The sequence below is a fragment of the Anomaloglossus baeobatrachus genome, chromosome 4, assembly GCF_048569485.1.
Source record: "Anomaloglossus baeobatrachus isolate aAnoBae1 chromosome 4, aAnoBae1.hap1, whole genome shotgun sequence".
NCBI classification, from domain to species: domain Eukaryota; kingdom Metazoa; phylum Chordata; class Amphibia; order Anura; family Aromobatidae; genus Anomaloglossus; species Anomaloglossus baeobatrachus.
This window is the reverse complement of record NC_134356.1, coordinates 325540036-325553108: the sequence shown is the minus strand read 5'-3', so window position 1 is coordinate 325553108 and position 13073 is coordinate 325540036. Positions and strand designations below refer to the sequence as shown.

Genomic DNA, 13073 nt, shown 5'->3' with positions numbered 1-13073 from the left:
GTAAGGGGATACATTTCTACCTCCAAGGCAGGTGAAATTGTACATTATGCTGAGTTATTGGAATGCAAAGGGCCCATATATTGTTCTTGCACAGGGGCCCTTTTCTGTCTGTGTCCGTCAATGTATCACATTATACGAACATGACCTACCAAAAAGAGGATGAAATCATGTGAGCAGATCTCTATAGGAGACATACCACTTGAAGATAATGGCAAAAGGAAAATAAGATCATGCAGTATGGAATCAGACTATAGTATATGCAAAGTGTGTGCAGCAAGCAACATCTACACTGAAGTGGGCACTGGTCGTGGACTGGTGGGCTGAGGGCATCTCTTGGCTGAAAAAATGAGTGTTTTTTTGCCACGTGTATTCTATGGGTGGAAAAACGCTGCAAAAACACTGAAAGAACTCACATGTGGCAGATTTATTTCTGCACTAAATCTACAAGGGATAAAAAGTAATCTGCACAAAATCTCAGGATTCTCATTGAATTTAAGGATATGTTCACACGTGGCATTTTTTTAAACCACAATGATGCAGAGTTTGTCCCAAAACCGCAATGTGTTTTTTTACCCAATGCGTTTTTTAAGTCAAATCTATTGACTGGAAGGGCTCAAAAATGCTGGAAAACGAGAAAAAGAATTGACATGCTGTATCTTCAAAAACGCAGACAAGATGCAGCCAACAAAAGATGCAATGTGTAGACAGTAAAATAGAAATCCCATAGACTTTGCTGGGAGAAGGAAATGCATGCATTTAGGTGCATCTTTGCAACCTCAAAAACGCAATATAAAATGCCCTGTGTGAAGTATTTGCATGCAGTTTTGTGACAAAAAAAAAGACAAAAACCCTCTGTGTGCACATAGCCTTATAACAGTGAAGGGTTTTTTTCCCTAATCAAACCAAATCCATTTAATAAGCACCTTATGCCGCAATGCAGAAGTGTCTCCACACAGCAAATAAGAAAGAAAAAAAAAAAATATATAAAAACAAATTGTATGTTCTTTTCATACATCAACAAAATCAATTCATGGGATAAATATCAATTTTGTAATAATCGCCATAGTGAATAAGGCTGCTTTCACACACCAGTTTTTTTTGCATCAGGCTCAAAAGTCTATGCAACGGATGCGGCGAAAAAAACGGATCCGTTGCATAAGTTTTTCCATGCGGTCCGTCCGTTTTTTTACGGATCCGGTATGGTACGGAGCATGCGCAGTTAAAAAAAACGCATCCGCACCGCTGGATGCGTTTTTTGCCGCAGGACGCTGCATACGGCGTCCATAGGCTTGCATTGTAAATCACAATCACGGTTTTCCGCCGCAGACAAAAAACGCTGCATGCAACGTTCCATGCGGCCGCCGCATCGGCTAAATGTTCCACATCCGGCAAAAAAACGGAAGCAACGCAAGGCCATGCGGCACAATCCGGTGCTAATGCAAGTCCATGAGGAAAAAACGCATCCAGATGCGTTTTTTCTGCAAAGCGCCGGATTGTGCCTGATTGTTACTCACAGCAAGTTGGGCTGCAGTGTGTACATCGCCCAGGCCAAAAACTAGTGCTCTAGCATTCGCATTCGCCCCCCTCCATTTCATGTGATGCTTCCACTTTAGTGGGGGTTTAGCTGTATCCTGGTAGAGCACTAGTTTTTGGCCTGGGCAATGTACACACTGTAGCCCAACTTGCTGTGAGTAATACTTAATTTTTGGAGGATATTATCCTTTTTGTTGCTATTTTCATACATTATGCCTGATTGCAAAAAACTGATGTGTGAAAGCATCCTCAGGCTGCTTTCACACATCCGGTAGGTGCAGAGCCGGCCAGTCCGGCTCTAAAACCTATGCAACGGATGCGGCGAAAAAGTCGCATCCTTTGCATAAGTTTTTTAAATGCGGCCTGTCTGGTTTTTGCCGCTTGCTGCACGCTACTGAGCATGCGCAGTGGCAAAAACCGCATGTGGCAGCCGGATGCGGTTTGCGCCGCATCCGGCGTCCATAGGCATGCATTGAAAAATGCGCCGCATCGGCCGGATGCGGCGTGATGCGGGTTTTTTTGCCGCACAAAAAAACGTGCCAGGCAACGTTCCATCCGGCTGCCGCATCGGCTAAATCTGCCGCATGCGGCAAAAAACGGACGGAACGCAAGCCCATGTGGCACAATGCGGCACTAATTAAAGTCTATGCAGGAAAAACGCAACCGGCGGCAAAAAAAAAAACGGTTGCGTTTTTCCTGCAAAGTGCCGGATTGTGCTGCACAGGAAAAACCGGAGGTGTGAAAGCAGCCTAAGGCCTTTTCATACATCCACAATACATTTTTGGAATAATCGCCATAGTGAATAAGGAACACAGACTACAGTGCAATCAGTGCATATGCTCCAGTTGGAGGCAGGAATGCTGTAGCAGAGGGGCAGAGACGCTGGCCTGACATGGACCTAATGATTCAAGGTCTGCACCTGTGGCGACGTTTTGGGGGAGCGCCCCCTTTCTCAAGCATTTCAGAAGCATTCCCCCAAAACATCGCCACAGGTGCAGACCTTGAATCATCAGGTCCATGTCAGGCCAGCGTCTCTGCCCCTCTGCTACAGCATTCCTGCCTCCAACTGGAGCATATGCACTGATTGCACTGGAGTCTGTGTTCCTTATTCACTATGGCGATTATTCCAAAAATGTATTGTGGAGGTATAAAAAGAACATAGAAAGGAACAAATTGGATGTTATTTATGCCATTTATTACTTGTCTTTATGTGGCACTATTATAAAAGACATTAATAAGTCTGCCTCATGCTATAAATACTAGACGGTCTAAACTAGTAGAAACACTTGATGTATTTGATAAACAAAAGACTGCTGTAACCTTAGCAGCTCTGGAAAGGTGGGTCCGGCTGGGAATGCTACAGCTGCACCCTGTACAGCTTTGCTCATCAACACTTCTAGGTTTCTTATCTTTTAGGACACACAGTAGAAGTACACCGCTCATATTTTTGTAAATATTTTATGATATCTTTTCATGGGACAACACTGAAGATATGACACTTTGATACAATGTAAAGTAATCAGTGTACAACCAACTTGTATAACAGTGTACATTTGGTGTGCCCTCTAAATAACTCATCACACAGCCATTAAGGTCTAAAGCGCCGGAAACAAAAGGGAGTACACGAAAAATGGTCTCAGGTGTGAATGGAGGACGTGTGATAAGTGTGGTCTCATACTGGTCACTGGAAGTTCAACATCGCTCCCTATTGCAAAAAATTCTCTGAGGATCTTAAAAAAAAAAAAAAAAAAAAAAAAAAAAGAGAGAATTGTTGCTCTACATAAGGATGGCTAAGGCTAAGTTCACATTTCCGCTAAAATGTATCAGTCACAATCCGCTGCTCTTGTAAACAACGGAATCCGTTTAGCGGATTCCGTTGCTCCCATAGACTTTTATGAGCAGCGGATTGTGACTGATGATGCTGCGTTGCACCCTCCGCCCAACTGATCAGTCGTGGAACGACTGACCGCCGGGCGGGAGGAACGCAGCATGTAACGTTTTTTGAGCAGCGAGATCCGTCGGATTTCGCTGCGCATGCTCTCTGGCTCCCTGCACACGTCACCAGCTTTGGTTGGTTACCCGATATTTACCCTGGTTACGGTGCAAGGAGCCAGCGCTAAGTGGTGTAGGCCCGTAACCAAGGTAAATATCGGGTAACCAAGGTAAATATCGGGTGCTTTGCTACCCGATATTTAGTCTGGTTACGTGTGCAGGGAGGCCGACACTTCCCCGCTCGGCCCCGCCCCCTCCGCACATGTATGTACACACACACACACACACCTGTCCCCAACCATGCAGACAAGCACTGCCATTGACACCCTCGTCTGGCCCCGCCCCCCGCTCGGCTCCGCCCCCTCCCACACTCCGCATGTGTACACACATACATACATACATGCACACACACACTCACTCACAGATACACTCACCTGTCCCCAGCCATGCAGACCGCAGCACTGACACTGACATCCTCAGGGCCTGGCCCCGCCCCCGCTCGGATCCGCCCCCTCCCGCATTCAGCATGTGTATACACACACACACACCTGTCCTGCAGTCCTACACTCACCTGTCCTGTCATCCGTTGTACAGTGTTGAACAGCGCATCAGTCACATGCGTCAAGCGACGCATGTGACTGATACAAAACAACGGAAATGTGAACTTAGCCTTAAGCTGTAAGAAGATTGCCAACACCCTGAGACTGAGTAGCAGCACGGTTGCCAAGACCATGCAGCAGTTTAACAAGAAATGATCCATTTAGAACAAGCCTTGCAATGGTCGACCAAAGAAGATGAGCACACATGCTCAGTATTATTCCAGAGGTTTTCTTTTCAGAATAGACATACAAGTGCTGCCAACATTGTTTCAGACATTAAAGGGGGGGGGGGGGGGGGGTCAGCCTTTCAGTACTCAGGCCATACGCCGCACACTGCATCACATTGGTCTGAATGGCTGTCTCCCCAGGAGGAAACCTCTTCTAAAGATTTTGCACAAGAAAGCCAGCAAACAGTTTGCTGAATACAAGCAGACTAAGGGCATGGATTACTAGAACCATGTGCTGTGGTCTGATGAGACCAAGATAAAACTTTTTTGGTTCAGATTGTGTCAAGTATGTGACAGCAACCAGGTGAGGAGAACAAAGACAAGTGTTTCCTGCCTACAGTTAAGCATGGTGGTGGGAGTGTCATGAGTGCTGCCAGCTATGGGGAGCTACAATTCATTGAGGGAAAACATTAATGACAACTTGTACTGTGAGATACTGAAACAAAGCATGATCCCCTACCATCATATTCAAACATAATCCCAAACAAATCTCCAAGACGACCACTGCCTTGCTAAAGAAGCTGAGGGTAAAGTTGTTGGACTGGCCAAGCATGTCTCCCAACCTAAACCCTATTGAGAGCGTGTGGGACATCCTCAAACAGAAGGTGGAGGAGTACAAGGTCTCTAATATCCACCAGCTCCGTGATTTTGTCATGAAGGAGTGAAGAGGATTCCAGTGGGAATCTGTGAAGCTCTAGTGAACTCCAAGCCCAAGAGAGTTAAAGGGAACCAAACATCAGCATTTTCCTATATAAAGGTGCAGCCAGTGCAGTACTGGCACTATCAGGCACATTGTGTACATACCATTAGTGGGCAGTTCGGGTGTTTAGGCTGTGAAATTCAACTTTATAAAGTTTGAAAATTCATGCACTTTTTGATTGACGTGTGCATCTCTGCTGCTAATGTCCGGGCTGGTTATGCACATGTATCCCCGCCGCCTGTTCTTCCCTCCCTCTGGCCGTATGTAAATTTCTAATCTTCAGTTACACGGCGTTGGAGTTAGCGCCTGCACATAGCGCTCATCTCCGGCGCCATGTTTCTGAAGCCCAAAGTATTATGGTACATGAGAGGGCAGTGCATGCAATCAGCACAGCTGATCTTACCCTGATTAGCTGCAGCAGAGGTCTGCTACAATATCGTCTGCTGCAGCTAATCGGTAAGATCAGCTGTTTTCCAGTCCTGTTGTGACCGCGCGCGCTCCCGCGGTCACAACAGATCTGAAGAAGCGAGGGCGCATGCGCCGCCCTCTCATGCACCATAATGCTGCGGGCTTCAGAATCAGAAACACGGCGCCGGAGATGAGCGCTATGCGCAGGCGCTAAATCCGCCGCCGTGTAACTGAAGATTAGAAATTTACATACGGCCAGGGGGAGGGAGGAAGGAACAGGCGGCGGGGATACACGTGCATAACCCGCCCAGACATTAGCAGCAGAGGTGCACATGTCAATCAAAAAGTGCATGAATTTTCAAACTTTATAAAGTTGAATTTCACAGCCTAAAACACCCGAGCTGCCCACTAATGGTATGTAATGTACACAATGTTCCTGATAGTGCCAGTACTGCACTGGCTGCACCTTATATAGGAAAATGCTGATGTTTGGTTCCCTTTAAGGCAATGATTGGAAATGATTGTAGGTAGCCACACAAAATATTGACACTTTGGGCTCAATTTAGCCATTTTCATTTAGGGGTGTACTCACTTTTGTTGCAAGTGGTTTAGACATTAATGGCTGTGTGTTTAGCTATTTAGAGGGCACACCAAATTTACACTGTTACACAAGCTGTACAATGACTACTCATTGTATTAAAGTGTCATATTGTCAATGCTGTCACATAAAAAGTTGTAATAAATTATTTGCAAAATGTGAAGGGTGTACTGTGATATATTGGAAATAGTCCTATAATGTAAAATAACAAAATGTAATTTTATGCCAACTACTGCAAGGGAGACCTGTCACTTACAAATACTCCATCTCCAAGAATTGTAGTAATCTGCAGGTAAACAGCATTGAAGTCATGTTTGGCAGGCTTACCACAGCAGTGGCTACAGAAAGAAAGTGGAGTCATTCTGCCTTCATCTGCTTTCAGTCATCAGGGAGGGCAAGGAGAGGTTACAGTCACTGTTCATTATATGATGAGCGTGCTGCCTCCTGTGCAGTATGTGTGCAGAGGTCAAGGTGCCATGGGAGTGATCACACTTACTGTAACCACTGCTTACACTCCCCAATAACTGAAAGCAAGCGGCTGCAGAAAGAAAATAACTTTAGATGATTTTCTAGTAACCCTGCCAGACATGTTTCAAACACTATTTTGCTGCAGAAAACCATTATATATGCAGGTAAATTGCGTTTTTTGGAGGCGATAGTCTCCCTCTTAGGACACACACCATGGTGTAAATTGGTGTACTATCCAAGATTTTAATGGATAGCACTAGGACCAATTTTATTCATTTGGGCAGAGCTGATGAGGAATTTTTTCCACTGACAGAATCGGATAAGTGTGAAAAAAAAAAAAACATATGGCATGCATTTTGAGTCACAATAGAGCATCCAATTTTTACAGATCCATTGCAATTCTGTAGCATAGGAAACTGTTAATAGCTGCTGAATCATACAACTATCGTAGATGAAAATCGGATCGATTTTTTTTTTTTATATACAGTCGTGTTCTTTTCTGTGTCACAGTTGTAGAGACCATCTAGGCTGCCTTAAGAGTTAATTGCCTCAGTATGTGTGTGACAATTATCTAACAATCTACTTTTAGTTTAGCTGTCAGTATTTTATATTCAATCTGACCCGCTCTAGTCAGCGCTATAAGTGCACTATCTGCCTGCGGAGCCCATGATAACCTGCAGCTGCCTAAACCACTGACGCTACTGTAGATTCGTCTTTAGTCCATACACAGTAGACCGTTATCTCTTCCAAATTATTTCTCCAACAGCTCCTGAGTGCCCTACAAACAGGAAGGCTCGGTGTGGCTGAGCGCTCCGGTGTTGTACAGTATATTAAACAAAGAATCATCTGGCAGCGGCTGATCAGAAGGATCAGGAGATTGAATTCAAATGCTCAATCCCTATATCGGGGGACAGTAGGGAGGCCTCTTTACACATTGATGAATGGTAGGTAGAAGTAAGAAGTAAGGTACTCAGATACTTTAAAAAGAATATCCGGGACTTTAAAAACATAACAAAATGTGCATAAACACTAACAGGAAGGTAATTTCTACCTGCCTGCCTGTTGTACCCAGGGCCGATCTTCACCGGCAGAGAAGCGGTCATGGACCGCACCTGTGGGGGACACAATGGCTTTGTCAATAGAGCAGAGGCTTCTTATCCACTCTGTAGATGTGGTGGGACAGCCGACGTCTTGCTGATTGACAGCCGGCTCCCCAAATTAGGCAGCGTGGAGCCGGCTGTCAATCAGCAAGACGTCGGCTGTCCCACCACATCTACAGAGTGGATAAGAAGCCTCTGCTCTATTGACAAAGCCATTGTGTCGTTGGAAAGAGTGGTCTATAACCGGTCTGTGCCGATAAAGACTAGCGCCGGGCACAATGGGCCAGTAGGTAGCAACTACCAGCCAGTTATTGCTTAAGTCACAGATATGCGCTATATATATATATATATATATATATATATATATATATATATATATATATATATATATATATATATATATATATATATATATATATATATATACACATATACATACCACACTACACAGTCATGGCCAGAAGTGTTGACACCCTTGAAAATGAAGTATTTCTCCCAGAAACCTATTGCATGCAATTACACATTTTGACAAACTTTTGTTACACTGTAGGTATTGAAACAACACAAATAAACAGGGATAAAAAGGCAAATTGGACATTATTTCACACAAAGCCACAAAAATGGACCAGACAAAATTGTTGCCACTTTTCCTAAATTGTGGGGAAAACAACTTTGTTTCAAGTATGCGAAGCTTGTTCAAACTCCCCTGTGGCAAGGAACAGGTGTGGGCAATATCAATATAATATAATATTATATATATATATATATATATATATATATATATATATATATATATATATATATATATATATATATATATATATATATAAATAAAAAAAAAAAAAAAAAAAAACAAAAAAAAAAAAAAAAATCGCACCTGAAACCAGATAAAATGGGAAGGAGTTGAGTTAAGGCCGCTTTACACGCTGCGATATCGGTACCGATATCGCCAGCGTGGGTACCCGCCCCCATCTGTTGTGCGACACGGGCTAATCGCTGCCTGTGCCGCACAACATCGCCCAGACCCGTCACACTACTTACCTGCCCGGCGATGTCGCTGTGACCGGCGATCCGCCTCCTTTCTAAGGGGGCGGTTCGTTCAGCGTCACAGCGACGTCACAGCTGCGTCACTGCACCGCCGCCCAATAGAAGCGGAGGGGCAGAGATGAGCGGGACGTAATATCCCGCCCACCTCCTTCCTTCCGCATTGTGGCCGGGAGGCAGGTAAGGGGAGCTTCCTCGTTCCTGCGGTGTCACATGGAGCGATGTGTGCTGCCGCAGGAGCGAGTAACAACTTTGTTACTGCTGCAGTAACAATTTTTGAGAATGGACCCCCATTGCGCCGATGAGCGATTTTGCACTTTTTTCCGACGATGCAAAAATCGCTCATAGGTGTCACACGCAACGGCATCGCTAATGCGGCCGGATGTGCGTCACAAATTCCGTGACCCCAACGACTTCGCATTAGCGATGTCGTAGCGTGTAAAAACCCCTTTAGTCTATGTATTGTGTGTCTGTGTGTTCCACACTAAGCATGGAGAACAGGAAGAGAAGAAGAGAACTGTCTGATGACTTGAGAGCTAAAATTGTTGAAAAACATCAACAATCTCTAGGTTACAAGTCCATCTTCAGAGATGCTGATGTTCCTTTGCCCATGGTGTGCAACATAATCAAGAAGTTTACAACCTATGGCACTGTAGCTAATCTCCCTGGACATGGATGGCAGCTAAAAATTGATGAAAGGTTGCAAAGCAGGATAGTCTGGAGGATGGATATGCAGCCCCAATAAATTTCCAAAGAAATTCAAGCTGTCCTGCAGCCTCAGGAACATCAGTGCCAGCGCAAACTATCGTTCGACACAAATAAAATAGAACGTGATGGCAGGAGACCCATGAAGACCTGTCTTGTGGACAGATGAGACAAAGATAGAGCTTTTTGGCTTTTTGTTTACATAGTGTCATGCTTTAGATCAGTGTGTCAGCTTTTACCATCAGAGATTTTCATGTTGGAGAAAAAAATTACAAAGCTTCTCCCATCCTTTACAATGTTAATAATGGCTCACGCTCTAATGCCATCCGTGTACTGTCCATGATAGTCACCGATTGATACACTCGTATTGGTACACTTCATCTGTGATGCCAAGAAAAAAGACATCTCTGTGACATGTGCATGGACACAGTGCCCAAAAAGTCCCATAGACTATAATGGCAAAGTGTTTTATCCGTGGAAACCACAGAACACGTATTCAAGAACCGGACGTCTGAATGAGGCTTAAGACAGCTGTCAATCAAACACTATTGTAAGTGTTAGGAATACGTTACTGACAGGCACATCTATAGTAGAGTTGGGGCATGCAGATACCCTACAGGCAAGCCTTCTCCTGCATGAGGTGGGCAGCCAGCCCTCCAGTCACACACTGTTATCACACCATGGCAGGACTGGTGGGATCAGCACACTTCTCTATTATCAGGGATTATGAGGCAGAAGATGACCTTTGTACTACAAGGACTGTGGAACAGTAGGATTCCCTGCAGGCCTATGCAGGCAGAGGACAGCACAGAAGCCAATGACAAGCTCAGCTCTGCACCTACACAAGTCAGAGCGCTCTACTGCAACAGACCCTGACATCACATAGCCTCATTATACTCAATGATTAGTCTGAAGACAGTATACAGGCACAATAACAAGGAGCAGAGCCACGTAGCATCAGGAGGCAGCAGGCAGAGCAAAGTGCCACCAGCAGGCAGAGCAGAGTGTCACCAGCAGGCAGAGCAGAGTGCCACCAGCAGGCAGAGCAGAGAGTGGCAGAGCAGAGTGCCACCAGCAGGCAGAGCAGTGAGTGGCAGAGCAGATTGCCATCAGCAGGCAGAGCAGATTGCCATCAGCAGGCAGAGCAGTGAGTGGCAGAGCAGAGTGCCGCTAGCAGGCAGACCAGAGTGCCGCCAGCAGACAGAGCAGTGAGTGGCAGAGCAGGCAGAGCAGAGAGTGGCAGAGCAGAGTGCTATCAGCAGGCAGAGCAGTTAGTGGCAGAGCAGAGTGCTATCAGCAGGCAGAGCAGTTAGTGGCAGAGCAGAGTGCTATCAGCAGGCAGAGCAGTTAGTGGCAGAGCACTTAGTGGCAGAGCAGAGTGCCGCCAGCAGGCAGAGCAGTGAGTGGCAGAGCAGAGTTCTATCAGCAGGTAGAGCAGAGAGTGGCAGAGCAGAGTGCCGCCAGCAGGCAGACCAGAGTGCCGCCAGCAGGCAGAGCAGTGAGTGGCAGAGCAGAGTGCTATCAGCAGGCAGAGCAGTGAGTGGCAGAGCACTTAGTGGCAGAGCAGAGTGCCGCCAGCAGGCAGAGCAGTGAGTGGCAGAGCAGAGTTCTATCAGCAGGTAGATCAGAGAGTGGCAGAGTAGAGTGCCGCCAGCAGGCAGAGCAGTGAGTGGCAGAGCAGAGTTCTATCAGCAGGCAGAGCAGAGTGCTATCAGCAGGCAGAGCAGAGAGTGGCAGAGCAGAGTGCTATCAGCAGGCAGAGCAGAGTGCCATTAGCAGGCAGAGCAGTGAGTGGCAGAGCAGAGCAGAGTGCTATCAGCGGGTAGAGCAGTGAGTGGCAGAGCAGAGTGCTATCAGCAGGCAAAGCAGTGAGTGGCAGAGCGGAGCAGAGTGCTATCAGCAGGCAAAGCAGTGAGTGGCAAAGCAGAGTGCTATCAGCAGGCAGAGCAGTGAGTGGCAGAGCAGTTAGTGGCAGAGCAGAGTGCTATCAGCAGGCAGAGCAGAGAGTGGCAGAGCAGAGTGCTATCAGCAGGCAAAGCAGTGAGTGGCAGAGCAGAGCAGAGTGCTATCAGCAGGCAGAGCAGTTAGTGGCAGAGCAGAGCAGAGTGCTATCAGCAGGCAGAGCAGTTAGTGGCAGAGCAGAGCAGAGTGCTATCAGCAGGCAGAGCAGTTAGTGGCAGAGCAGAGCAGAGTGCTATCAGCAGGCAGAGCAGTTAGTGGCAGAGCAGAGTGCTATCAGCAGGCAAAGCAGTTAGTGGCAGAGCAGAGTGCTATCAGCAGGCAAAGCAGTGAGTGGCAGAGCAGAGCAGAGTGCTATCAGCAGGCAGAGCAGTTAGTGGCAGAGCAGAGCAGAGTGCTATCAGCAGGCAGAGCAGTTAGTGGCAGAGCAGAGCAGAGTGCTATCAGCAGGCAGAGCAGTTAGTGGCAGAGCAGAGTGCTATCAGCAGGCAGAGCAGTTAGTGGCAGAGCAGAGTGCTATCAGCAGGCAGAGCAGTGAGTGGCAGAGCAGAGTGCTATCAGCAGGCAAAGCAGTGAGTGGCAGAGCAGAGTGCTATCAGCAGGCAAAGCAGTGAGTGGCAGAGCAGAGTGCTATCAGCAGGCAAAGCAGTGAGTGGCAGAGCAGAGTGCTATCAGCAGGCAGAGCAGTTAGTGGCAGAGCAGAGCAGAGTGCTATCAGCAGGCAAAGCAGTTAGTGGCAGAGCAGAGTGCTATCAGCAGGCAGAGCAGTTAGTGGCAGAGCAGAGTGCTATCAGCAGGCAAAGCAGTGAGTGGCAGAGCAGAGCAGAGTGCTATCAGCAGGCAGAGCAGTTAGTGGCAGAGCAGAGCAGAGTGCTATCAGCAGGCAGAGCAGTTAGTGGCATAGCAGAGTGCTATCAGCAGGCAAAGCAGTTAGTGGCAGAGCAGAGTGCTATCAGCAGGCAAAGCAGTGAGTGGCAGAGCAGAGCAGAGTGCTATCAGCAGGCAGAGCAGTTAGTGGCAGAGCAGAGCAGAGTGCTATCAGCAGGCAGAGCAGTTAGTGGCAGAGCAGAGTGCTATCAGCAGGCAGAGCAGTTAGTGGCAGAGCAGAGCAGAGTGCTATCAGCAGGCAGATCAGTTAGTGGCAGAGCAGAGTGCTATCAGCAGGCAGAGCAGTTAGTGGCAGAGCAGAGTGCTATCAGCAGGCAGAGCAGTGAGTGGCAGAGCAGAGTGCTATCAGCAGGCAAAGCAGTGAGTGGCAGAGCAGAGTGCTATCAGCAGGCAAAGCAGTGAGTGGCAGAGCAGAGCAGAGTGCTATCAGCAGGCAGAGCAGTTAGTGGCAGAGCAGAGCAGAGTGCTATCAGCAGGCAGAGCAGTTAGTGGCAGAGCAGAGTGCTATCAGCAGGCAGAGCAGTTAGTGGCAGAGCAGAGTGCTATCAGCAGGCAGAGCAGTTAGTGGCAGAGCAGAGCAGAGTGCTATCAGCAGGCAGAGCAGTTAGTGGCAGAGCAGAGTGCTATCAGCAGGCAGAGCAGTTAGTGGCAGAGCAGAGTGCTATCAGCAGGCAGAGCAGTGAGTGGCAGAGCAGAGTGCTATCAGCAGGCAAAGCAGTGAGTGGCAGAGCAGAGTGCTATCAGCAGGCAAAGCAGTGAGTGGCAGAGCAGAGCAGAGTGCTATCAGCAGGCAGAGCAGTTAGTGGCAGAGCAGAGCAGAGTGCTATCAGCAGGCAGAGCAGTTAGTGGCAG

At 47.2% G+C, this 13073-nt stretch overlaps 1 protein-coding gene across 5 annotated transcripts in view; it reads right to left on the bottom strand.

Moving 5' to 3' along the window:
- Window positions 1-13073, bottom strand: part of MDFIC (MyoD family inhibitor domain containing) — a 217121-nt gene that overhangs the window by 164055 nt on the left and 39993 nt on the right. The gene's annotated exons all lie outside the window — the stretch shown is intronic.